General features: G+C 45.6%; 1 non-coding gene and 1 pseudogene across 1 annotated transcript; one reads left to right on the forward strand and one right to left on the reverse strand.

Annotated features, from left to right (window-relative positions):
• Positions 1–3,561: 3,561 nt before the first annotated feature.
• Positions 3,562–6,250, reverse strand: LOC146763100 (uncharacterized; annotated as a pseudogene).
• A 17,286-nt stretch (positions 6,251–23,536) lies between these two features.
• On the forward strand, positions 23,537–23,605 carry LOC146763101 (small nucleolar RNA SNORD58). The gene has a single exon (XR_014952694.1). It is a non-coding gene; the product is annotated as a small nucleolar RNA SNORD58 (small nucleolar RNA).
• The last annotated feature ends 38 nt before the right edge of the window (positions 23,606–23,643 follow it).

Genomic DNA, 23,643 nt, shown 5'->3' on the forward strand with positions numbered 1-23,643 from the left:
GGACGATCAGCACTGATGATCGTGATGATTAACACCTGGAGCCCAGACATGACCCATCTCCTGGCCAAGCCACATCCTTTTACTTGTAAATCAGTTTCTAATATACATCCAGTCTCGCCTGTAAAGCAGGGGGGGGAACTAATACGATGGGCATGATTTAACAAATATCCAATATTACATATTTCATACGAGGAATGGCGTGAATTATATTTATTACACATAACAAGCCAACAGACAAAGTGGACGATTAGCTTATTTGGGAGTCTAGCATTAATTAAATTATTGTTAAGGTGTTTTAATATACTCTTTTGGTGGACAGATATCTGTGTGCCCATAATTCTGATGTTTTAAAAGCTATTTGTCTAACATCTACCTCCAGACACAAACTAGCGCAGCAGGAAACTGTATCCGCTCCCTGCTCCCACAGAGCGGTGGGGGGGGGTAAAGCCGTGGTGCCAGGAAGATCGTCTCCCGCCGCTTTTTCTTGGGGAGTTGCCGCCACCTTCCTGGCTTCGGGGCCGTGTTCACCCCTGAAATATGGGCTCTGTCAGCTCAGCTGCTCTTGCCACCATGGAACTCTGACCAGCAGAGAAAAAAAACCACACAAGCCTGCTTGTAACACAAACTGTGACCACTGGGTCCTAGCTTGCCCCACAGCCGCAGTTTCCACGGTCACAATGGTACACGGAGGGGTCTTACCGGTCCTTTTGGACCACGGTTGTTGTGCGTAGCAGTGTCAAGAGTCCGTACACTGGGTCGACTTTTCTTAGGCTCTGAGCTAAGCTACTGACCAATCCCCCGTCACTTATAGCCACGCAAAAAGCAGCTAATAAGCAGCTTTTATTATTTCATAAAAAACCAAGTTGGGTGCTGACTGAAATACCTATCCCCGCAGCCCTCCGGCATTACTAGACTCGACCAGATCTGAGAGGGCTTTGGGGGTGTCGTGGCTTGACACTGGCACAATGCCAACGCCCCCATGAAAATGCAACCTCGCAATTAAATGCTGTGAAATGTGATCGAGAACAGATCAAAGTAGGCCTAAGCTTAATAACAAAGGGGGAAAAAACTTTATTAAGCTGCTACTACTACTACTATAAAAGAAAAAAAAAAACAAAAAAAGGCACACACAAAATTCAAAATGAAAACCTTTCAAAACATTCCTTCTCCCACCACCCAACTACAACAAACCACAGCGAGACACATTTGGACCCTTAATCAAGTCTTCACCCTTCCACATAATCAATACTGAGTCCATCAGGGGAGAGAGGAGTCTCCCTTGCACGATAGACCGCCGAGGAAATACAGCTGTCACCTCTTGTGTTTCCATGCTAGTGTGATACTCTCCTCTCCATGTCACAGTGCTCTCACCACTGAGCATGGACAGAGACTGCTTATAGGGCTCCTTTAAGAATGCTTTGCCAAGGACCAACAGGAACAACAGTCCAGTGTCTCATTTTGGGACTACAGTCCCCCCCATTTTCCCCTGGGGCCAAGGGTTCAAGAAAAGAGATCTTCTCTTCTTCTCTGATAACAGAGGGCATCATCACACCCTCCTCAGCTTTTCTCTGTTCATTCCTGAACTGGTATTTGCTGAAGCAGATCTCTTGGCTCACCATTGCATCCCCCTAAAATGCAGTCTCTCTTGGACGAAGGATTGGTTCAGTCTATGGCTAACAAGAAGAGTCCAGCCAAAAGCCACTCCATCATCTCGCCCCAACCTTCTTTCCCTAACATCTCAGGTCCCAGGCTGTCTCTCTTTCTTTCAAATTGAGGAGGAGTAATATTTCACAAAGCCTTCATTTCCCAGGAAAGAGTTAAAAGTCCCAGACTCCCCAGATGGCTGGAATCTCAGCCCAGGACTCCATCTCCCATCTCCCATGCTGGGCATCTTCTCCCCCTTCTTCTTCTCCTCTGCCGGCAAACTTCCAGGTGTCTACAGGCTCTCTATCTCTATCCTTCTAGGTTGGCGGGGGGGGGGGGGGGGGGAGGAGGGGAACAAAGACATCTCAGATGTTCTCTACCCTTCCATCTGCAGGAGCTGGCCCAGCTCGGTTCCAGACCCTTCACCCCCTGGCCTACCTCTGTAGGCCACATTGGTCCCCTCCCCCACCCAGCTCCTGGCTGGGCGGGGGAGGGGAGGTCTGCATTCTCTGATGACGGGATCCAAAGAGAGCGAGTTCCCCTGGGAATTCTGCTTTTAACTCCTCTGTGTTCTCAGAGGCATGTCCACCTTCAATTGGTCACCCCAAGTAGTGTCAGCATCCAAACCTGACCCCTGACTGGATTGACCTCTTCCTTCCAAGAAAATTCTTTTTCGGTGTCAAACCACGACAGGGGGAAATATTTCAAGGGCATTGTCAAAAGATTCCAAAAGAGGCTGTAACCCCCAATGTAGTCCAAGACTCTTATTCCAGGGGAGAAAGAGGGAAAGAGGTGAACAAGGAAGATCAGAGCCTTATCTAGACTCCTGCTCAGGAAAAGATACTTGGCTCTCAGCCAGTTAGGTCAAGAGAGGAAGGAAGGGTTAAACTACCATGGTCACAGCTACAGGTGTCTCTGGGGAGGGAAAAACCATTTCCCAGAGCAATCCAACACGATGTTAAAACAAAAAAAGAGGGAGTGCAGGCATGGGATATACCTCCCTGTTCTGGTTCAAAAGTACAACCAGTGAGAGTCTCCAAGTCAGAAATACAATTTATTGGGAAAAGGGGAAAAGGACAAAAATACATGCAATAATACAAAGGGAAAGGCTACTGACAAAGTCAGAATACAACCTGGCCAGTGTGCTGGTAGCAGTCTGAATTGGAGTAGCTGCAGTCCTCTTGGGATGACAGATGTAGTTGCTGTGTCTTCTCAGAGAACCTGTGAAAAGGCTCTCCTATGTCTAGAAATCTCCACTTTTATCCAGATGGGAATGCCTAGCTCCTCCCCTTGGGCAGAGCATCTCACAATGGGTTATTATGAGTCACAAGGTATGTCCTTAATCACCTCCTCCTCCTGGACAGTGTTATCTCTGAGTCATGTGGCTAGGCATTGATGGGGCCATTAACAGCAGATAAGGAAAACTGCCCCAAGGCAACTCCTACTCAGATGGTAATTCGAAAACGTTTGTTTTTTTTTTTTTTTAATCTTGGACATTATCCACCCCTTTTCCTATTTCCATCTTCCTCATGATGAAACCTTACACATAGTTCTCACTTAAGACCAAGTTTCCCTGTGGTACACAACGGGTTTCCCCATCCTTCTGCATTACCCACCAAGTATAACCGGGTCCTTGAGCAAAAACAATCCCACGGATGAGTTAGTCTGCCTGGGGTGGGATTAATCCAAACAGTCTTTCCTAAAATACCTTTCATATGTACCACAGGGACTTTATCTCCATCCACTGTCTGCAAGGGTTCAGATTGGGTAGGACCAGCTCGATTGATGGACCCTTGGGTGTTGACTATCCAGGTAGCTTTTGCCAAGTTCAGTTCCCAATTCCTGAAAGTTCCCCCACCGCGTGCCTTTAGTGTGGTCTTAAGCAGTCCATTGCATCGTTCAGCTTTCCCGGCAGCTGGAGCATGATAGGGGATATGATATATCCACTCAATCCCATGTTCTCTGGCCCAGGTGTTGATGAGGCCATTCTTGAAATGTGTTCCATTGTCTGACTCAATTCTCTCAGGGGTGCCGTGTCTCCACAAGACCTGTTTTTCTAGGCCTAAGATGGTGTTCCGGGCAGTGGCATGAGGCACAGGGTAGGTTTCCAACCATCCTGTGGTTGCTTCCACCATGGTCAGTACATAGTGCTTGCCTTGTCGGGTTTGGGGAAGCGTGATGTAGTTAATTTGCCAAGCTTCCCCATACCTGTATTTCAACCATCGCCCACCGTACCACAGAGGCTTCATCCGTTTGGCCTGTTTGATTGCAGCGCAGGTCTCGCAGTCGTGCATGACCTGTGAGATGTTGTCCATAGTAAGGTCCACTCCTCGGTCTCGTGCCCATCGGTATGTTGCGTCTCTCCCCTGATGACCAGAAGCGTCATGGGCCCAACGAGCTAGGAATAGTTCTCCCTTATGCTGCCAATCTAGGTCTACTTGTGATATTTTCACTTTGGCAGCTCGGTCTACCTGTTCGTTGTTGTGATGCTCCTCAGTAGCCCGACTCTTGGGTATGTGTGCATCCACGTGTCAAATCTTCACGGTCAGCTTCTCTACTCGGGAGGCAATGTCTTGCCAGATCTCGGCGGCCCAGGTGGGTTTCCCTCTGCGCTGCCAGTTAGCCTTTTTCCAGCGACTTAGCCATCCCCAGAGAGCATTAGCTACCATCCATGAGTCGGTGTTGAGATAGAGCCTCGACCACTTCTCTCGCTCAGCAATATCCAAAGCCAGCTGGACGGCTTTAAGCTCTGCAAGCTGACTTGATCCACCTTGTCCCTCAGTAGCTTGTGCCACTTGTCATGTGGGGCTCCACACTGCAGCTTTCCATTTCCGGCTAGGGCCTATGATTTGGCAGGAACCATCCGTAAAAAGGGCATATTTTCTTTCAGTTTCTGGTCGCTCATTATATGGTGGGGCCTCCTCAGCACGTGCCACTTGCTCCTCTTCTTCAGAAGACAATTCAAAAGTCTCCCCTTCAGGCCAGTTTGTTATAATTTCCAGAATCCCAGGGCGATTCGGATTTCCAATACGGGTGCGCTGAGTAATGAGGGCAATCCATTTACTCCATGTGGCATCAGTGACATGATGTGTAGAAGGAACTTTTCCTTTGAATATCTACCCCAGCACTGGTAGTCGGGGTGCCAGAAGCAGCTGTGTTTCAGTGCCAATTACTTCTGAGGCAGCTTGAACTCCTTCATAGGCAGCCAAGATTTCCTTCTCTGTGGGAGTGTAGTTTGCTTCAGAGCCTTTGTAGCTCCCCCTACAAAATCCCAGTGGTCGACTCCGAGTCTCCCCAGGCACCTTCTGCCAAAGGCTCCAGGACAAACCATGGTTCCTGGCTGCAGAGTAGAGTACGTTCTTGACCTCTGGTCCTGTCCTAACTGGGCCAAGGGCTACAGCATGAGCGATCTCCTGCTTGATCTGAATGAAGGCTTGTTGTTGCTCAGGGCCCCAGTGGAAATCATTCTTTTTTCGTGTGACCAGGTAGAGAGGGCTCACAATCTGGCTGTACTCGGGAATGTGCATCCTCCAAAAGCCTATGGCACCTAGGAAAGCTTGTGTCTCCTTCTTGTTGGTAGGTGGAGACATAGCTGTGATCTTGTTGATTATTTCTGTTGGGATCTGACGACGTCCATCTTGCCACTTGACTCCTAGAAATTGAATTTCTTGAGCTGGTCCCTTAACCTTGCTTTGTTTAATGGCAAAACCAGCTTTCAGTTAAATCTGGATAATTTTTTCTCCTTTTTCGAAGACTTCCCCTGCTGTGCTCCCTCACACAATGATGTCATCGATATACTGTAGATGTTCGGGAGCCTCGTTTTTTCCAGTGCAGCCTGGATCAGTCCATGGCAGATGGTGGGACTGTGTTTCCACCCCTGGGGCAGTCGGTTCCAGGTGTACTGCACTCTCTTCCAGGTGAAGGCAAACTGAGGTCTGCATTCCGTTGCCAAAGGAATGGAGAAGAAGGCATTTGCAGTATCAATGGTCGCATACCGCTTTGCTGCCTTGGACTCCAGCTCGTACTGAAGCTCCAACATGTCTGGCACGGCAGCGCTCAGTGGTGGTGTAACCTCATTCAGGCCGCAGTAGTCCACCGTCAGTCTCCATTCCCCACTGGACTTGCGCACTGGCCATATAGGGCTGTTGAAAGGTGAATGGGCCTTGCTTACCACTACTTGGCTCTCCAATTTACGAATCATCTCATGGATGGGGACCACAGAGTCTCTGCTGGTACGATATTGCCGACGGTGCACGGTTGTCATGGCAATTGGTACCTGCTGTTCTTCAACTCTCAGCAGTCCCACAGCAGAAGGGTCATCTGAGAGACCAGGCAAGGTATTCAGTTTCTGGATGTCTTCTGTCTCTACAGCAGCTATCCCAAAAGCCCAGCAATGTCCTTTTGGGTCTTTGAAATATCCATTTCTGAGATAGTCTATGCCAAGGATGCATGGGGCCTCTGGGCCAGTCACGATGGGGTGTTTCTGACACCCGTTCCCAGTTAAACTCACTTCAGCCTCTAATACAGTAAGATGCTGGGATCCCCTGTTACCCCAGAAATAGAAATGGATTCTTCTCCTACATATCTTGATGGCATCAGGGTACATTGGGCACCGGTGTCAACCAAAGCTGTATATTTCTCTGGTTCAGATGTGCCAGGCCATCAAATCCACACGGTCCAATAGATCTGATTGTCCCTGTCCTCTACCTGGCTAGAGGCAGGGCCCCTCTATTCCTGGTCATGGTACACGTTGCTCTCTTCTGGTAAATAGGTTATTGAGGTTCCTTCAAGAGGATCAGTTATATCATTATTCTTATATTGTCTGGAACTCTGTATTTGACAGACTGGAGCAGCATTGACTCTTTTTGTGTTAGGTGTTCTTTTTAGTTCACGTACTAGGGCTGCTAAGGAAGAGGTGGGTTTTCCATCCCACTTCCTCATGTCTTCTCCATGCTCCTGAAGAAAAAACCAGAGGTTTCCTCGTGGAGTGTATCCTCTCTCCTTGGCTTGGGAACGCCGGCTCCTAATGGCAGAGACTCTTGATGGTTTTGGTGAAATATGGTAGCCTTTTTCCTTAAGTTCCTTTTTTAGTTTCTGATGGCTCTCTTCAATCAAGTCCCGGACTTGCTCAGCCAACCTTGTTTCCACGGACGAGACATGGGTACGAAATGCGGCGGTGACAGTATCCTCATAAATTCTTAATTTATTGGCTAAGACGCCCACCCTGTCCTCGCCTTCTCTCCACTGCAGTGTTGCCAGGTAACGAGAGTACATCTCTGGTCCAAGCCGTGCAAATCTCAACCACATTTGTGATGTGCACTGGACACAGTCTGGACTCTTAGGAAATCTCTCGTCTTCTGCGAAAATTATCTCCAACACAGCCAATTCCCTCAGGCATCAGATACCTTGTTCCATGGTATTCCATTTTCCTTGGAGCACCTGGAGGTCTTCTTTACAAAGGTATCTGTCCCTCACACTTGCGAGCAGTCGCCGCCAGAGGCTGAGAGTTTCTTGGGTTCTCCCGATCCCCTGGTCAATGGCCACATCCTGGGATAGTGATCCCAGTTGCCTGGCCTCACTTCCATCCAGAATGGTGTCATTGGCTGCAGCGTCCCAGATGCGGAGAAGCCAGGTCAGGATGGACTCATTTGTCTGGCGGGTGAATTCTCTCCGCAGGTCACGTAGCTCACCCAGGGATAGAGAGCAAGTGATGAACTCTGGTTCTGTTTCTTCCGCTGGGTGCGAGGGTCCTGCAGTGTCCTCATCAGTCACTATGCGGACTGATTTGCTCCTCAATTTCTTCTTCTGAACGGGGGCAACTACTATGGGTTCAGGCTGCTCTGGTTTGGTGATGGTTTGTGTGGAGATGCTGATGGCGCTTTCGGTTCCTTACTCCTCTTTGCAGGTCTGTGTAGACATAGACACTTTTGCTTTGCTTTTTGTTTTTTCCTCCATGACAGTCTGCGTAGACACGGACACTGTTGTTTTCCTTTTGGTTCCTTCTTTCTCTATGGCAGCCTGCATTGACATGGATGCTGTTGTGGTATTCTGTACAGGCACGGACACTGCTGCTTTGCTTCTTGTTTCCTCTTCCTCAAGAAGACGCTGCATCACACTATGTATGTTTTGCTGCACCACACTATGTAGTGTTTTGTTTCTAAGCATGTTGCAGATTGTGCAGAGAAGACAAAGAAGAACTAACAACAACATTATGCTGTCCTTGGCATCCAGAGGGAACTTAACATTTTCAAAAACTGCTGTGTCAAGCCTGAAAGGTTTGGAAAAAAATCAATCTTTACCCCTCCACCCAGGGGCTGGGTGAGGTTGCCAAGGCCCCAGACGTAGCAGCCTAGATTAGGACAAGCAAACAGAATTGAGTACATATTCCAAATCATGTTTGTTATAAACGAGCACAATAGGCTGTCAAATCCAATTAAAAGGATTTATTAATAGCGGAAAGCGAAAGCAAACCAGCGCGCGCTGGGCGGCAGTCGTTTCAACTACCGCGCCTACTTTCCTGTTTCCCCCCCACTTATTGGGTTGTCTCTTCCGGATGTGTGACGTTCTGGTGACGCTCTGGTGTCTCTTCTGCGCAGGCGCACCCTGTTGTTAGGTGGTCGTTCTCTGCCTCTTGGTGGCGCCAGTGGTCTTCTTTAAGGTTGTCTCTGCGACCTGGAAATTCCCTCAAAAACAAGAAATGTTATCTCTAGGCACGTTTACATGTTTTGCTAAGTCTGTAACGGAACTGTCCTTGAAACATATCTATTCGCTTAGGTGTTTGGGTGCCTAGCAGCAGCTTTCTCAAAACAGTTTTAACTCCCTAAAAAGTTTGTAACGAAGTCGTCCTTGAGAGATAGTCACTGGAATGCCTGGCAAAATGAGAACATGTTCAGACAAGTAAAAACTCTAATTAAAACTCTATTCTGTGAATATGAGAGACTCTATATTATGAACAAAAAGGCCTTATTTTCCTAACAATATCCCCCCTTTTTATTTTAACCTCCTTTTTGTTCATTAAAGCGCTCTAATTCCCTTTTGCTCAATTCTAAATACTCTTCAGTCTCTACTTCGCTAAGTGGCTCATACTTTGGCCTTACTATCATTAAATGTGCAGCTTCTAACCTATTTTTCACTAGTGTAATAAGTTTGCTAAGAATGCATGGCCCAAAAGTAAGTATTAGAATTAGTAAAATTACTGGTCCTGCAAGGGTGGATAATAGAGTGGTTAGCCAGGGAGAATATGTGAACCAGGATTCATACCAACTCTGCTGGGATTCTCTTTCTCTTTTTCGTTGTTCTATTTGTTTGCGTAACTCAGCCATCGTGTCTTTTACAATACCTGTGTGATCTACATAAGCGCAACATTCTTCTTGCAAAGCAACACATAGTCCCCCTTGCTGTAAGAATAACAAATCTAATCCCCTTCGGTTTTGGAGGACTACCTCAGAAAGGGATTTTATTGATTTAACTAGTTCACTTATGGCTTTATCTATTCTACTCAGATCTTCATCTACAGATGTGCGCAGAGCTTTCATACCTTGGGTTTGACTTACTAGGGAGGCGACCCCTGTTCCTACTCCTGCTCCTCCTATGCTGAGCAAGATTGCTACTGTTAGTGCTGTAAGTGGTTCCCTTTTAACCAGGTAGTGTTCAGGGGTCTTCTGATGTTCTAACACGTATTCTTTTGGGTGGTATACGATTCTGGGGATTATTAGAACTTGAATGCAGAAGTCTGAATTATTAAAGGCTCTTACCGATAGGCAGGGTGTAACTCCAAGTTGTTGACATACCCATTTAGTATTGACTGCTGGCATAAGCCAATCAAAAGGCTTGTCTGTTCTGCTAATGCTCATTGTTGTGTTGCAGAGGTGTCGCATATCTGCTGGAACTTCTCCTACACATCTTCCTTGCCCACTAACCTGGGACAAGGTAATGCCTGGAACATTATCTCCTTCTTTTTTCCAGAGACACTCTTTTGGATTTGTACCATTTATTTCCCTTGCCTCAGATGTAATCCCAATAGCTTCATAAAAGGGTGGATTTATCATATAGCAAAGCCAACATCCTTTAGTTAGGTTAGGATGAGTATGATTCAAAACTCCAAAGGTAGCTTGCATGATTTTCCATAAAGTTGTATACCTCTGCACTAATAACTGAGGTTCTTGATTACTTTTGTTTATAACATTATCTCTGGTTTTATTATTCTTTTTTAAGTCATTGCTTATTACTGGATTTGGGCCTATAGGGCTAGGGTCATGTGGCGCTACTTCCTTTTTTATTTGAATCAGATTTCCCGGATCATGTCCTTCTATCCAATGCCTAACCCCCCATGTTTTGCCTATTAACCACCCAGAATCGCTTGGTTGAGTGACATTTAGGTAAAGAAAGGTGCAGTTCCCAAGTAAGTTTTTCCCAGTCCAAGGCCACTCTCGTGGTCGTTTACATCCTGCTGGTCCATGTCCTACTTTTAAATATTTGTCTAATCCCCCACCCGGAGCCCACGCTGATGCTATTGTTTCACAGCCCCAATAGGCACAGTAATAATGTTGGGGGTAATTACAGTATTGCTTCCCTGGGTTTGAAGCGGGGCACATATAGAAGCTTGTTAAGTTTAACAGTCGCCCGCATTTTAAATTCCGAGTTAGATCACAGATCCCAACTTTGAAGCTTGGTGCTCCAGGTCCCGTTATTGTTTGTAAAATATGACGGGTATCGTGATCCTCCCATCTGCTTAAGGTCCATTTAAAGGGTTCATGTATATTAACTGTAGCACTCTGAAGGGGAAACCATACAAACATAAAAACCCATAGGATTGAGTGATACGCACTGCAGGGGAGGATGTTACTTATCATGCTCAGTTTTACATTCCCATTTTCCCCCATTCCGTTGTCACCATTCTCATACTCATGATGATTTACGTTCTCTTTCAAGGTTTGGGAGGGCCCCTCATCCCCACTATCTACCTCTCTGTCTCGCCTGTCAACTTGGTTGCTACAAGTTACAGGGCAAGCCATCTTCCCGACAGCAGAGATATTCTTCAGGGGTGGGATCGTTCCCTCTTTCCCACTTTGATCTCCGGGAGATCCAATTTTTCGTATTCAACTGTGGGGTGTCGCACCTGAGTCTTTTGACTAATTTGCGACACTTGACCTGGACTATATCCGTGAGGAACAGACCCAGGGGTTCATTGGAATGGTAACAGTGGAATTCAGGGTTTATTCCCTTTATGAAAACCTCCCACCACTCAGGGGATCCTTTAGTCAATTCCCGAGTGGCAACCTTGTAATTTAGTACTTCAGATGTCAATTTGCGCTGCTCCAGCCAGCAGCGTTGACATACACTTCTTGGAGCTCTCCCCTTTCTGCAGTGAGCCCACCACAATCCTTTACAGATTTTGCAGGAAAAACAGGCAAAAGGGTAACAATGACAATCTAACCAGCTACACCTTACTCTAATACTTTGATGTTCAGCGTGGCCCTCCCCTTCCCAAGGTCTCTGTTCTTTTTCAAGTCGGATGAACCGATAGAAGGGCTGCTGGGCTGAATCCTCTAGACGTTTACAGTATCCTGGGGGCTTTGTTTCTCCAACTAGTTGTACTTGCAGTCCCCAGTTATCTCCAACCCAAATGTCTCTAGAGCTGATAGAGTTCATGAAAATTATTTGTAAGTCCTTTTTACTGTTAGCTTTAAATCCCCCGGCTTCCCGTCAATTTTCCAGCTCGTTTCTTTGGAAGCTGTATGAAATCGAGTTGGATCCACCGGCCCCTTTATTCTGCTAGCATGAGTCCATCCCTTCTCTGCTGTGCGGACTGCGGAGTCAGTGGTGATTAAAACCAGATATGGTCCGTCCCACTTTGGGGTGATTGAATCTTCCTTCCAGCTCCGGATGAGGACCCAGTCGCCGGGTTGTACCTGGTGTAACACAAGATCTAGGGGTGGTCTTTGGGCCCACATCCCTTTTTCCCATAACTGTTTTTTATATTTCATTAAAATGGTTAAGTATTTATTAATACTTTGATCAGTAATGTTAGGATTGGTTTGAACTTTTTCTAGGGAATAGGGCATCCCATACAACATTTCAAATGGGGACAGTCCTATATCAGCTCGTGGCTGAGTTCGAACATTTAATAATGCCAACGGCAAACATTTTATCCAGGATAATTTAGTTTCTAGTACTAATTTGGTGAGTTGTTTCTTAATTTCCCCATTCATTCTTTCTACCCTTCCCGAACTCTGTGGATGCCAGGGAGTATGTTGTTCCCATTTTATGCCCAGAGCTTCTGCTAGCATCTGTGTTATTTTTGAAGTGAAATGGGGGCCTTTATCAGAGTCTATCGTCTCTGGGACCCCATATCTAGGTATTATTTCTTCCAGCAAGGCTTTTGTTACTGTCCGAGCTGTTTCTCTGGCAGTGGGGATTACTTCTACATAATGTGTTAAATGATCCACTATAACCAAGAGATATTTTAGTCTCCCTATCTTGGGGAGCTCAGTAAAGTCTACTTGCAGATTTGAAAAGGGCCTCTTTGCCACTGGCCTCCCACCCAGGGGTAGTTTTCTTAGGTTTCTCCTGTTTACCCGTAGACAGGTTGGACAACTTCTAGTAATCCCTTTTGCTAAGTCATGTAGGCCCACCGTCATATAATGGGTGGCAAAGTGATCCACCAGTCCTTGAGCGCCCCAGTGTGTTCTCTGGTGTAATTTACTGAGCATCCGCTGGGCTACGGCTCTAGGTAGAACTTCCCTCCCATCCTTTAACAGCCATTTCCCTGATTCCTCTTTTATTCCTAATTTTGTAAGCTTCTCCTGTTCTTCTATTGTGAATATAAGCTTATCCTGGGTAGTCGACTCAGGGTCCTTTGGGGTATCCACAAGGTCCTTCCTAATTCCCTCACTTAAAGTTAATGTTTTAATAATTGCAGCTTTCTTTGCCTCATAGTCTGCCGCATTGTTACCCTTACTCCGGTAATCCATTCCCCGTTGATGCCCTTTTAAATGGACCACTGCTATCCTAGTAGGGCCTCTCAAAGCCCTCAGGAGGGCTATTATTAGTTTCTGATGGATTAAGTCCTTTCCCTGTGAATTCACGAGGCCTCTCTCTTCCCATAACTTCCCAAAAGTGTGCACCACCCCGTATCCATATTTAGAATCTGTATAGATGGTCCCCTCTTTTCCTTCTAATACTTCCAAGGCTCTTAGAATAGCGTATATCTCGCAGGCTTGGGCTGACCATGTTTTGTCTAGGGGTCCAGATTCGATTACCTTTAAATCAGACCCCCCCCACTATGGCATATCCTGATCTCCTTTGACCCTCAACTACTCTGGATGATCCATCAACAAACAATTTTTCCCCAATCTCTAATTCCTCTTCCTCCAGGTCAGGTCTAATTTTGGTTTGTTCTTCTATAGTAATTCCACAGTCATGTATCAGTGATTCAGTTTCGGGCTCTCCGAAGAGGAAGGAGGCTGGATTTTGCAATGAGGTGGTTTCTAAAGTGAAATTAGGGGTTTCTAATAGAATCCCCTCATATTTTAGGAGCCTGGCATCAGATATCCATTTGTCTGCTTTTTGCTGCATCACACTCCGTATGTTATGTGGAGTTAACACCTTCAGAGTGGCATTAAAGGTGATCTTCCTTGCTTCTTCTACTAACTCCGCACAGCCTGCAATTATTTGTAAACAGCCCGGCCATCCCCTGCTTACAGGGTCTAAAATTTTAGACAGATATGCAATAGGTTTCTTTTTCCCCGCCCAGTCCTGGGTAAGTACTCCATAAGTTACTCCATCTGTGATATTAACAAATAAAAAGAAGGGCCTCTTTAAATCTGGGAGGCTTAGGACTGGAGCATGGACCAGAGTTTCTTTTAATTCTTGGAATTTAGATTTTTCCTCCTCTGTCCACTTGAGGTGCCCATCTTGGGTAAGTTTTTGATACAGAAACCTTGCCTTCCCGCTATAGTTCTCAATCCACTGCCTACAATATCCTGTAAGTCCTAATACCTGACGAATTTGTCGCTTATTTTGCGGTAGAGGCAGAGATAGGATTGCTTGTACTCTATCTGGATCAATTCTCTTTTCTCCCTTTTTCAAATAATGTCCCAGGTACCTAACTTCCTCTTCCACAAATTGTAGTTTTGCTTTAGAGACTTTTAATCCTTTCAGTCCCAGGAAATTCAATAGTTTGATACTTTCCTTCCGGACTTTATCTTCTTCTTTACCTGCTATTAACAAATCATCCACATACTGAACTAGCTTTACCTCTGGGTCTGTTTTATAGTCTTGCAAAATTTGTTCCAGGGCTTGCCCGAATAAATTGGGTGATTCCGTAAAGCCCTGAGGAAGTACCGCCCACCTGAGTTGCTGTCGCCTCCCCGTGTCAGGGTCCTCCCATTCAAAGGCAAAATAATCTCGACTGGATTCGTCCAGAGGGCAGGCCCAAAAGGCATCCTTCAGGTCTATTACACTATACCATTCGTTCTCAGGTCCCAGTTTGCTCAAAAGAGTATAGGGGTTTGCCACTACTGGGAATCGGGCCACGGTTTGCTTATTAATTTCCCTAAGGTCGTGCACCAGCCGATAGGATCCGTCTGCCTTTTTTACCGGGAGTATAGGGGTGTTAAAAGGCGACATACAAGGCTCTAGCAGTCCTTGGTTTAACAGCCTTTCAACCTCAGGTTTTAACCCTCTCCTCCCTTCTAGTGAAATTGGATACTGTTTTATTCTTACCGGGATTTCGAGATTTCTGATTTTTACTGTAAATGGGGTTATATTTAATTTGCCCACAGTCCCTGGATTATACCACACTTTGGGGTTTATTTTCTCTTCATCTTCTAAACGGAGGGAACAGAGTCTGATCTTTAATTCCTTCTCTACCACCTCAATTTGAACTCCCAATTCAACAATCAAGTCTCTCCCTAACAAATTGTAATCTGCTTCAGGAACTAATAGGAAGTCACCCATCCCCACTTTAGTTCCCGATTCTACCACCACCCCTTTAATAATTTGTACTTCAAAAGGTTCCCCCTTAGCCCCTATTACCGTGGCTGTCTGTTTTGACAAATTACAGCCCTGAGGCAGAAATTGAATAGTAGATCTTTCTGCCCCTGTATCGACCAAGAAATCTATTTCCTGGCCCTGGGGACCCACCTTCAATTTTATCAAGGGCTCTTTTTGATGTTTCCTGGTCCCCATAAAATAGAGCCCCTGACTCCCCTATTCGATTTTGAACTCCTCCTCGTCCCTTAGCCTCCTCCTGCACTCCCTCTTGAAATGTCCCTTCTTACCGCAATAATAACATACCCTTTCTCCTACCTTTCCCTTGTCACCCCCCCCCATTCCGAGTGACTCTCTTTTGTTCTTCCTCCACCCGCCTGCTTTCCCTCACTGCAGCAACCATCATTTTCACCTGTCTCTTCTGACTTTCATCCTCTCTGCGGACATAAACCTTCTGCGCCTCTCGCAATAATTCTGCTAAATCCCTATCCTGCCAATCATCCATTTTCTGTATCTTCCTCCTAATATCATCCCAGGATTTAGAAACAAACTGGACTTTAAGAATTGCCTGTCCCATTGGGTTATTCGGGTCTAACCCCGAGTACAGCTGAAAACTTTTCCTTAACCTCTCTAACCATTCAGTGGGGGTTTCATCCTTCTTTTGTCTGTCGTTAAATGCTTTATTTATATTCTGGCCCCTAGGAACGGACTCTCTTATGCCATCAATTAATATGGTCCGAAAGTCCTGCATGTTAGCTCTATGGGCCGCATCCTGGTTATTCCAATTAGGATTCTGGAGAGGCCATTTGGTGTCGGCTGGCTGCTGGGCATGTGCGGGTAGGGCATCCCAGGCCCGCATTCCAGCAATTCTTATCATGTTCTTTTCCTCGGCCGTGAATAAAATGTTAAGTATAGATTGTAATTCCTCCCAAGTGTATATATTAGGACCTAAAAATTGATCCACCCGCTCTGCCACGCCCAGGGGGTCTTCTAGCAAATTTCCCATCTCCTTCTTAAAGTCTCTAACATCCCCCGAACTTAAGGGCACCGAAATAAATCCAATCCCCGGCTGTGGTCCCCCCATCGGCATTTCCCTTAAAGGAAATAGTTTGCCTTGCGTCTTACTTCGGGTAAGAGGACCACGCGAGCCTGAGGGTTGATCAGAGTCTGAGTCTGATTCTTCCCCATCCGATTGTGGAGGAGGAGGGGGTGCATTTGGCGCAGGGGGAATGTAGGGCGGGGGTGCAATAATTACTTCTTCCGCTCGCCCCTTCTTTTTCTTTCCCCCTGAAACCTCCGAGAGTTTAAACACGAGCACCTCCGGCTTTTCTATCCAGACTCGGGCATAGGCACTCTCCTCAGGGTTAGGAGGTTGTTTAGCGTGTATCCAACCATTCAACAGTTGCTTTACCCAGTCCTCTGAGGACCCAAAGATGGGCCAAAACACACCTTTAGAAATCTCTTGTCCTCCCCATACTTCTATGCAATAGTGTATCATCTTTGCCTTATCCTTTCCAGGTGCCCCTGGAAAGTGCTCCCAATTTGTCAGCATAAACCCTAAGGGACTCTCCTTAGGAATTGGGGGAAGTTTTACCCCCACTGGGGAGGGGGATTTATCCTTGCTTTTCCCCTGCCCCATGTCCTCCGGAGTACCTTCAATCACTCACGACAGCACAATCGCTTCCCCTGGTTCGTGGCCCAGGCCCTCGCGGGCTCTGGAAAACGCACTACTAAGGGTCCACACTCGCTTGGAGAATCTGGCTGCCAGTCCTCCTCTCATACACACACACACTCGCCGTACTCCGGGATCCCGAACCCCGCCCGAACGGATCCCCTTTATACTTACGCGTCCTGCGTCTTCGTCCGGACTTTTGTGCACAAAAATTACGGGGTACCCTGGGCCCGCTTCCCTTTCTTTGCTTTCGCTCTCTAGGCTTTTAGGTTCGTCGGTCGGGATGAGGGTAAAAACCCCGGTCTGAGTCCGCTCAAAGGAGCGGAATCGTGGCGCCCCTCTCAGAGAGAGGTTCCCCAGATCCCGATCCGAGTCACGGCACCAAATTGTTATAAACGAGCACAATAGGCTGTCAAATCCAATTAAAAGGATTTATTAATAGCGGAAAGCGAAAGCAAACCAGCGCGCGCTGGGCGGCAGTCGTTTCAACTACCGCGCCTAGTTTCCCGTTTCCCCCCCACTTATTGGGTTGTCTCTTCCGGATGTGTGACGTTCTGGTGACGCTCTGGTGTCTCTTCTGCGCAGGCGCACCCTGTTGTTAGGTGGTCGTTCTCTGCCTCTTGGTGGCGCCAGTGGTCTTCTTTAAGGTTGTCTCTGCGACCTGGAAATTCCCTCAAAAACAAGAAATGTTATCTCTAGGCACGTTTACATGTTTTGCTAAGTCTGTAACGGAACTGTCCTTGAAACATATCTATTCGCTTAGGTGTTTGGGTGCCTAGCAGCAGCTTTCTCAAAACAGTTTTAACTCCCTAAAAAGTTTGTAACGAAGTCGTCCTTGAGAGATAGTCACTGGAATGCCTGGCAAAATGAGAACATGTTCAGACAAGTAAAAACTCTAATTAAAACTCTATTCTGTGAATATGAGAGACTCTATATTATGAACAAAAAGGCCTTATTTTCCTAACAATGTTCATTGCCTCAGAGGTCATAATGCAATAGACATAGTAGACCAATAAAGCAATTCTTATACCATACCCTGGTCTACACATGAGCATTACAATTGCCAAATAATTCCCCACATTCGGGGAAATATAGAGAGCTAGGTTTAAGACCCAAAAAAGCATGTTAAACATCATAGTGAATAGGTACCCTCTACAATACAAGATTGTAATTCTGACTTCTCTCAGTACTTTCTTGCCCCACATTGGGCGCCAAAAATATGTTCTGGTTTGAAAGTAAAACCAGTGAGAGACTCCAAGTCAGAAATACACTTTATTGGGAAAAGGGGAAAAGGACAAAAATACATGCAATAATACAAAGGGAAAGGCTACTGACAAAGTCAGAATACAACCTGGCCAGCGTGCTGGTAGCAGTCTGAATTGGAGTAGCTGCAGTCCTCTTGGGATGGCAGATGTAGTTGCTGTGTCTTCTCGCAAAACCTGTGAAAAGGCTCTCCTCTGTCTAGAAATCTCCACTTTTATCCAGGTGGGAATGCCTAGCTCCTCCCCTTGGGCAGAGCATCTCACAATGGGTTATTATGAGTCACAAGGTGTGTCCTTAATCACCTCCTCCTCCTGGACAGTGTTATCTCTGAGTCATGTGGCCAGGCATTGATGGGGCCATTAACAGCAGATAAGGAAAACTGCCCCAAGGCAACTCCTACTCAGATGGGAATTGGAAAACGCTTTTTTTATTTTTTTTTTTTTAAATTTGGACACTCCCCAAAAAGACTGCAGAAAGCCCTTTATGTTGTCAGTTTTTAAAATTGTATTCAGAACAACCAAAATCCTATCCAACAACCTTTTGTTGAATCACAGGCTCACTTAGAAAAAAGCTAAGGTACTTGTTATGAATCTTGAAAGTGAAAAATGGGAAGGTCCCTTCCCACTGATAACCTGGGGGTGAGGATATGCTTGTGTTTCCACAGATTCCAGACCACGATGGGTACCTGCAAGAGTGGTCCAACCAGCTTTGGATACTCCAGCTTCATAGTCATATTGTGAGGAAGATAAAATCTTCTGAAGTCATATTTCTGACTGATATTAATAAAGTTTTTAGGCAATTTTGTATGTATTTTAAGGAAATCCTCTCAGTCAAGGCTTGAGGCTCTGTCCAAATCCTAGCCCTGTCTGACTGGGGATTATACCATCAGACCCAGGTGTTTCTGCCTTAAAAGTGTAATCATGTCAATTTGACTTGCTAATCTGATTTTATAAAAGCTGGACCCCGTTTTCAAGGTAAACTTGGAAGTCCTCCCTGGGAAAGGCTGTCCAAGTCTTCACTGTGAAATGGGACTCTCCAGCAATTACAGACTCTGGGTGATGGTGAAGTTTTTAGACAATTTTCAGTTGTTTCTCAAGGTTCTATCTGTTTAATTGCTCTCTATTCATGGGAAGATGTGTGCCATTACCAGTTATTTGGTGTTTTCATTTATCCCCTTATTCATAGAAAAGATACTGATTTTGTGAGGAATGGAGCTTTTTTGGTTCAGACAGTGGGCCAAATGTTCTAATGTTAGAAGTGTTTTGTTTTATGATTCTTGTTTGTATAAAACAAAAAAGAGGGAGTTGTGGGAAGAGATGGGATGGAATTAAGCTGAGGGATGTGGGATGTGTCTGCAGAAGCACATGGCAACACAGAGAGGTTTGTCTCTGCCTGACCTTGGGGGAAGGAGGTGTCACACAGCAGACCCCTACAGAGAGGACCCTGCAGGAAGCTGACTGACAGGTGAACAGCACATGATCACCCCATAGAAGGAAAATTAGAATGTGTGTTGCTGATGTGGTAGGATGGGATGGGTCTCATAGTGAGAATTAGCATGTAAGGAAATACTGTGCACTGAAAAAGTGTATAAAACCAGCTAATTTGAATAAATTATTCAGATTCCCTGCTGGTCTGAATCTGTGTCTTAGTCTCTCATACCTGCCCTGCCTGGCTGCAAGCCAATAGCATCCCTGCCAGCTGTGGCCATAACTACACCAAAGGGGAAAGTGCTTGACAGCCAACAGAAGGCTGTTATTTGGTTTCTGTTTTTTTCTTTTTTTCTGGTTGTTGTTGTTGTTGTTTGTTTGCCTTGTTATACATATACAGTCTACTCAAGAACTGTTATTCCTTTCCCCATGTATTTGCCTGAAAGCCCCTTAATTTTAAAATTATAATAATTTGGAGGCAAGGGGGTCATATTTTCTATTCCAAGGGAGGTTCTTGCCTACCTTGGCAGACATCTGTCTTTCAAACCAAGAAAAGCTGGAACTGAATTTTCTTTTTGGTTCCAGACTTGCCATGAAAACATAACCCTGGCCAGTCTAGGAGCTCACTTCTCACTCTGGACAGAAGGGATGATGGTTGATTGTCACTTAGGATGATATTGGGCTTGGCAATTCCAGTAGGACTGATAAAGCCACTTGTTTATTTACAACTAAAGCCACAAAAGGACTTAATATGAGACAACAATCCTGTATCTGTATACTCCCTGTTGCCTGCTGGGCTCTTCCAGGGCAGATTAAGGGATGCAGCCCCCTTCCAGCCCCAGGAGCACATCCAGAGAAGAGATGTAAAGCAGACACATTGTGGGCTGCTTGGCAGAAAACATGCAGCAGGCACGGTGGGAACATCTTTGCCATAGAATGGTCTCTGACCTTGTAGTTAAGGAGAAGCTTTGAAACCTCTCAAGGGAAGAAAATTGAAAATGGGTCTTCCATGTCTTGGTAGTGTTCTGTGGCCACCATGCTGTTGGGTTAAAATCGGCACTGTCCCTTTTTACCATCAGGAGATGGTAGAAACCTTTACTGCTCTTGATGCTTTTTTCTCTGGTTCTAGAAATACGAGCCAGACACAGTTAGGGTGATAAAAGGGGGTTACCTTTATATAAGGATCCTTAGGTGCACAATTTGTCAGGTGGAAAATGCTGAAGATGCATACCCCACATAATACATGTACAATTTTTATAGATTTTGCAAATTAGCATCCGAAGAGTCCCCAATTAGAAGCACACTCAGTGAAATCATGCCCCCCAGCTCTAGCACCTTCTAAATCTTTCCCCTTTGTGAGAAACTACAGACTGGGGTATTGTTTATTAAGATATATGTAAAGGTTAGGAAACGGAGTGTGAGAAACTACAGACTAGGGTATTGTTTAGGAAACGGAGGATATGCAAATAGCCTGCGGGCACAGCATTTGCAAGATAAGAGAACCACAATCACTTACACCTGGGGACTGACAATACAAGATAAAGATAACCACACTTACTTACAGACTGCTTACGTAAACAGAAGGAAACTGCAAGATGATCCAGGAATTAGCTTGCAAATAACACCTTCAGATGGGGACAAAACTCTGTTTATAAAAAAGTATGTCTTTGTGGGAACTCAAAATGTCTCTCAGACATTTTTAGAGGTTCCAGGCCTTGGTCAGAAGCATTTTAGACCCTGGCAGACAGCTGAAAAACAGCTGTGATTTTGAGTTTGAGCCATGGAATGAATTGCCAATTTTGGAGGTGGAACAAGCAGTCACAAAAGGTTAGATAGTATAGTAAAAGTAATTACAAAGTAGAGGGGAAATTTTTTTAGTATTGTACAGGGGGGTTTTAACACTTGTACAGGGGGGTTTTTACTTTGTACATGGGGGTCAGAAGTTCTAAGATGGAGGAAAGTGGGCTGATCCTGTTCTTCCTCCTTCTTTTTCCTTACCTCCATGTTCTTGGTGATGTTGGCACTCACAGATTGGTTTAGAGTAGAAAAGCACTTTGTAATATAGGTAGTAGGTATTGGGGGAAAACTATAAACATGTAATACGTAATATATCATATAAAAGATAGCAGCAGCCCTGGGCGGGGGGAGAGACGAAGAAGACAGCAGATAGAGAGGATGTCAGGGTGTGTGTGTGCCTCTACCCAGGCCGCTGATCAAATAGCCACAGTCCAAGAACATAATCTGTTAGATAACTAGCAATAAACTGCCTTGAGACCGAACAACAAAAGACTGCGGAGTTTTTCTTTGGAAGCACGGGTTGGAGGAGGAATTTCACCACCATATGAGACCCCAGAGCAAGGCTGGGGTTCTCACATGTCTTGAAAAGCTGGTCTCAACCTTGGTTTCTAAGGAGAAATAAGACAGCAGATCCTGGAATTAGTTTTCTCTTTCTGCCTAGGAAAATACTGAAGCTAAGTTACAATAATAGGCTACAGAGCAACAAATATATGTGTAAAGAATACAGAGAATATATAAAAGAAAAAAAAAGGCAAAATTCAAGATGGCAACACCCTTGTGATGAGCCCTTCACAGAAGGATGCTGCAGGCAGAAGCTTCAAGAACACAAAGTAGAGGAACAGTTCAGGTCTGAACAGTGTTGGATCTTTGCATTCAATGTCTGCTAAAAGACTGAGGTCTTCCTGGGCATGCACAGTACAGTCGGATTAGGAGGTGGCTGCCTCCTATGCAGTTTTCAGGAACATGATTTTGGATTTACATGCCTATATTTTCTGCTTAGGATACAAAAGTTCTTTTCTAGTCAGCTCATACAAGCTAAATATCCAAGGTAGCTGGTGCACTAGGGGAATAATCTGGGTAAATCTCAAGAAGGGCAAATGCTCAAGAAGGGTGAATGCTCAGATGCCTCAGACCTGATCTCAGCACCAGATATGTGCTAGGCTGCCTCTGAGAGCAGTTGTTAACCTCCCAACAAAGCTGAAAACATGCATCTCATTTCCTGACACCATCAGCAGAAGCTCCTACCTTTACACTTCCACCACTGCAAGCCCTCAGCAGCTGAGTGTAAACAGTTCCATGTGTCCTGGGAGCAAAATTAGGTAACAAAAAATGTGCCATTTGCTTTGGACTTGATTGATGAAAACAATGACCAGGTAATAATTCCCACCATCTCTCAACTACTTATGTTTCACACCTCTCTTCCAGCTTTCTCTGAATGGTATTTTGTTTCTGTGATCTGCTGCTAACAAGAAGCTGCATGTGAAGGTGCTTCCCATGAAAAGGTCTGTTTCCTCCACTGGCAGTACATGTAATTTGTAGAAAGCTTTCCCTTGAAAGCACATTTTAAGTCAGATAAATAGAGAGCTGCAGCCACAATTAGAGCTCTACAGTTTCCAGCCTTATTTGTCATAGTTCAAATATTTTCTTCTTTCCATCTGGGTGAAATCCTAGCTTCAGAGCTATGGGAGATTTTAGCCCTAAACAAGAGATTCAAAAATAGCCTCCTGCTCACAGCATTTATACAGACAGTAAGGCATATTTCTAAACAAAGAGTTAAACCCAGACTCTCATGCCAGGGAGGTGCCTGGACTACTGGCTGCTTGGGAAGTAATTTCCTTTTTTCTTTCCACTCTGTCAAACTTTTCTTTATGAGCCTTTTGCTGGAGCTGGGTTCCACTTTCAGGAAACGTTCTGGTTTTATTGAATCACTGCTTTGTCAGATTTCCCAAGCAGTTCTAATTGCAAATGCTGCCTAAAATGGAAAAAAAAAAAAAGCCACCAAAACTTTTTACTTTAACAAGTCATTTAAATTTGTTTTATACTGGTGCAATAAATACCAGTTTTGATTTATAAACATGAATCTCTTCGGTCTTGTCTCCTGGATATCTGCTAAACGATGTGCTTCTCTATTCTCATCTTAAGCTGTCATCTAGTTGCAGCCCTTGGCCTTGTTCCTGAGTCTGGTTTCAGCTGATTTCTGGTCTGCAAACAACAGTGACCTTGAACTGAGAGTAAACAGACCGTGTGAACCGCGTGCAGACACGAGGATGCTGGCTGATGCGCACGTATGTTTTTCTTCCACACCTCGGGCTCGTACATGGGCATATGCCGTCCTGACCGGTCCCTCACCCCTCCCGTTGCCGCGCCTTTACCGACGGTCCTTCCGACTCCCTTCGCTCTGCGCGGCGCGGCACAGCGCGGTACCTCCGCGGCGCTCCCTGGACGAAATTTCGCCAGGACTCTCGCGAGAGCGGGCAGTTCTAGATGCTACTGACGCCTCCTACATTTCCACTTCTCTGCCGCTGTCAGGAGGTGAGGACTTACAGCCGTCAGTGAACCGTCTCCATCCACCCCCATCCTGATCAGGGCACCCTGGGGAGGCGACGACGAGGGGGCGAGGGCTTGAGGTCTCGGTATTTGCAGGGCTGGCACAGGGGAGGACGGGTAGGGGTTGGAGATGGCGAGCTTGGGCATAGCTGACTGGTGTGAAGTGGAAGCAGGTCCTAGGGAGAGACTATGGCAGTGGTGATGACTTTTTGAGGACACCTTTGGATTCAATTGTGAAATGACAGTGTAATTTCTGAGCAGCTCCTGTAGTTAGTTATCGGCAGTAAGGTGAACAATTCA

The sequence above is a fragment of the Lonchura striata genome, chromosome W (assembly GCF_050655825.1).
Source record: "Lonchura striata isolate lonStrDom1 chromosome W, ASM5065582v1, whole genome shotgun sequence".
Lineage (NCBI taxonomy): Eukaryota > Metazoa > Chordata > Aves > Passeriformes > Estrildidae > Lonchura > Lonchura striata.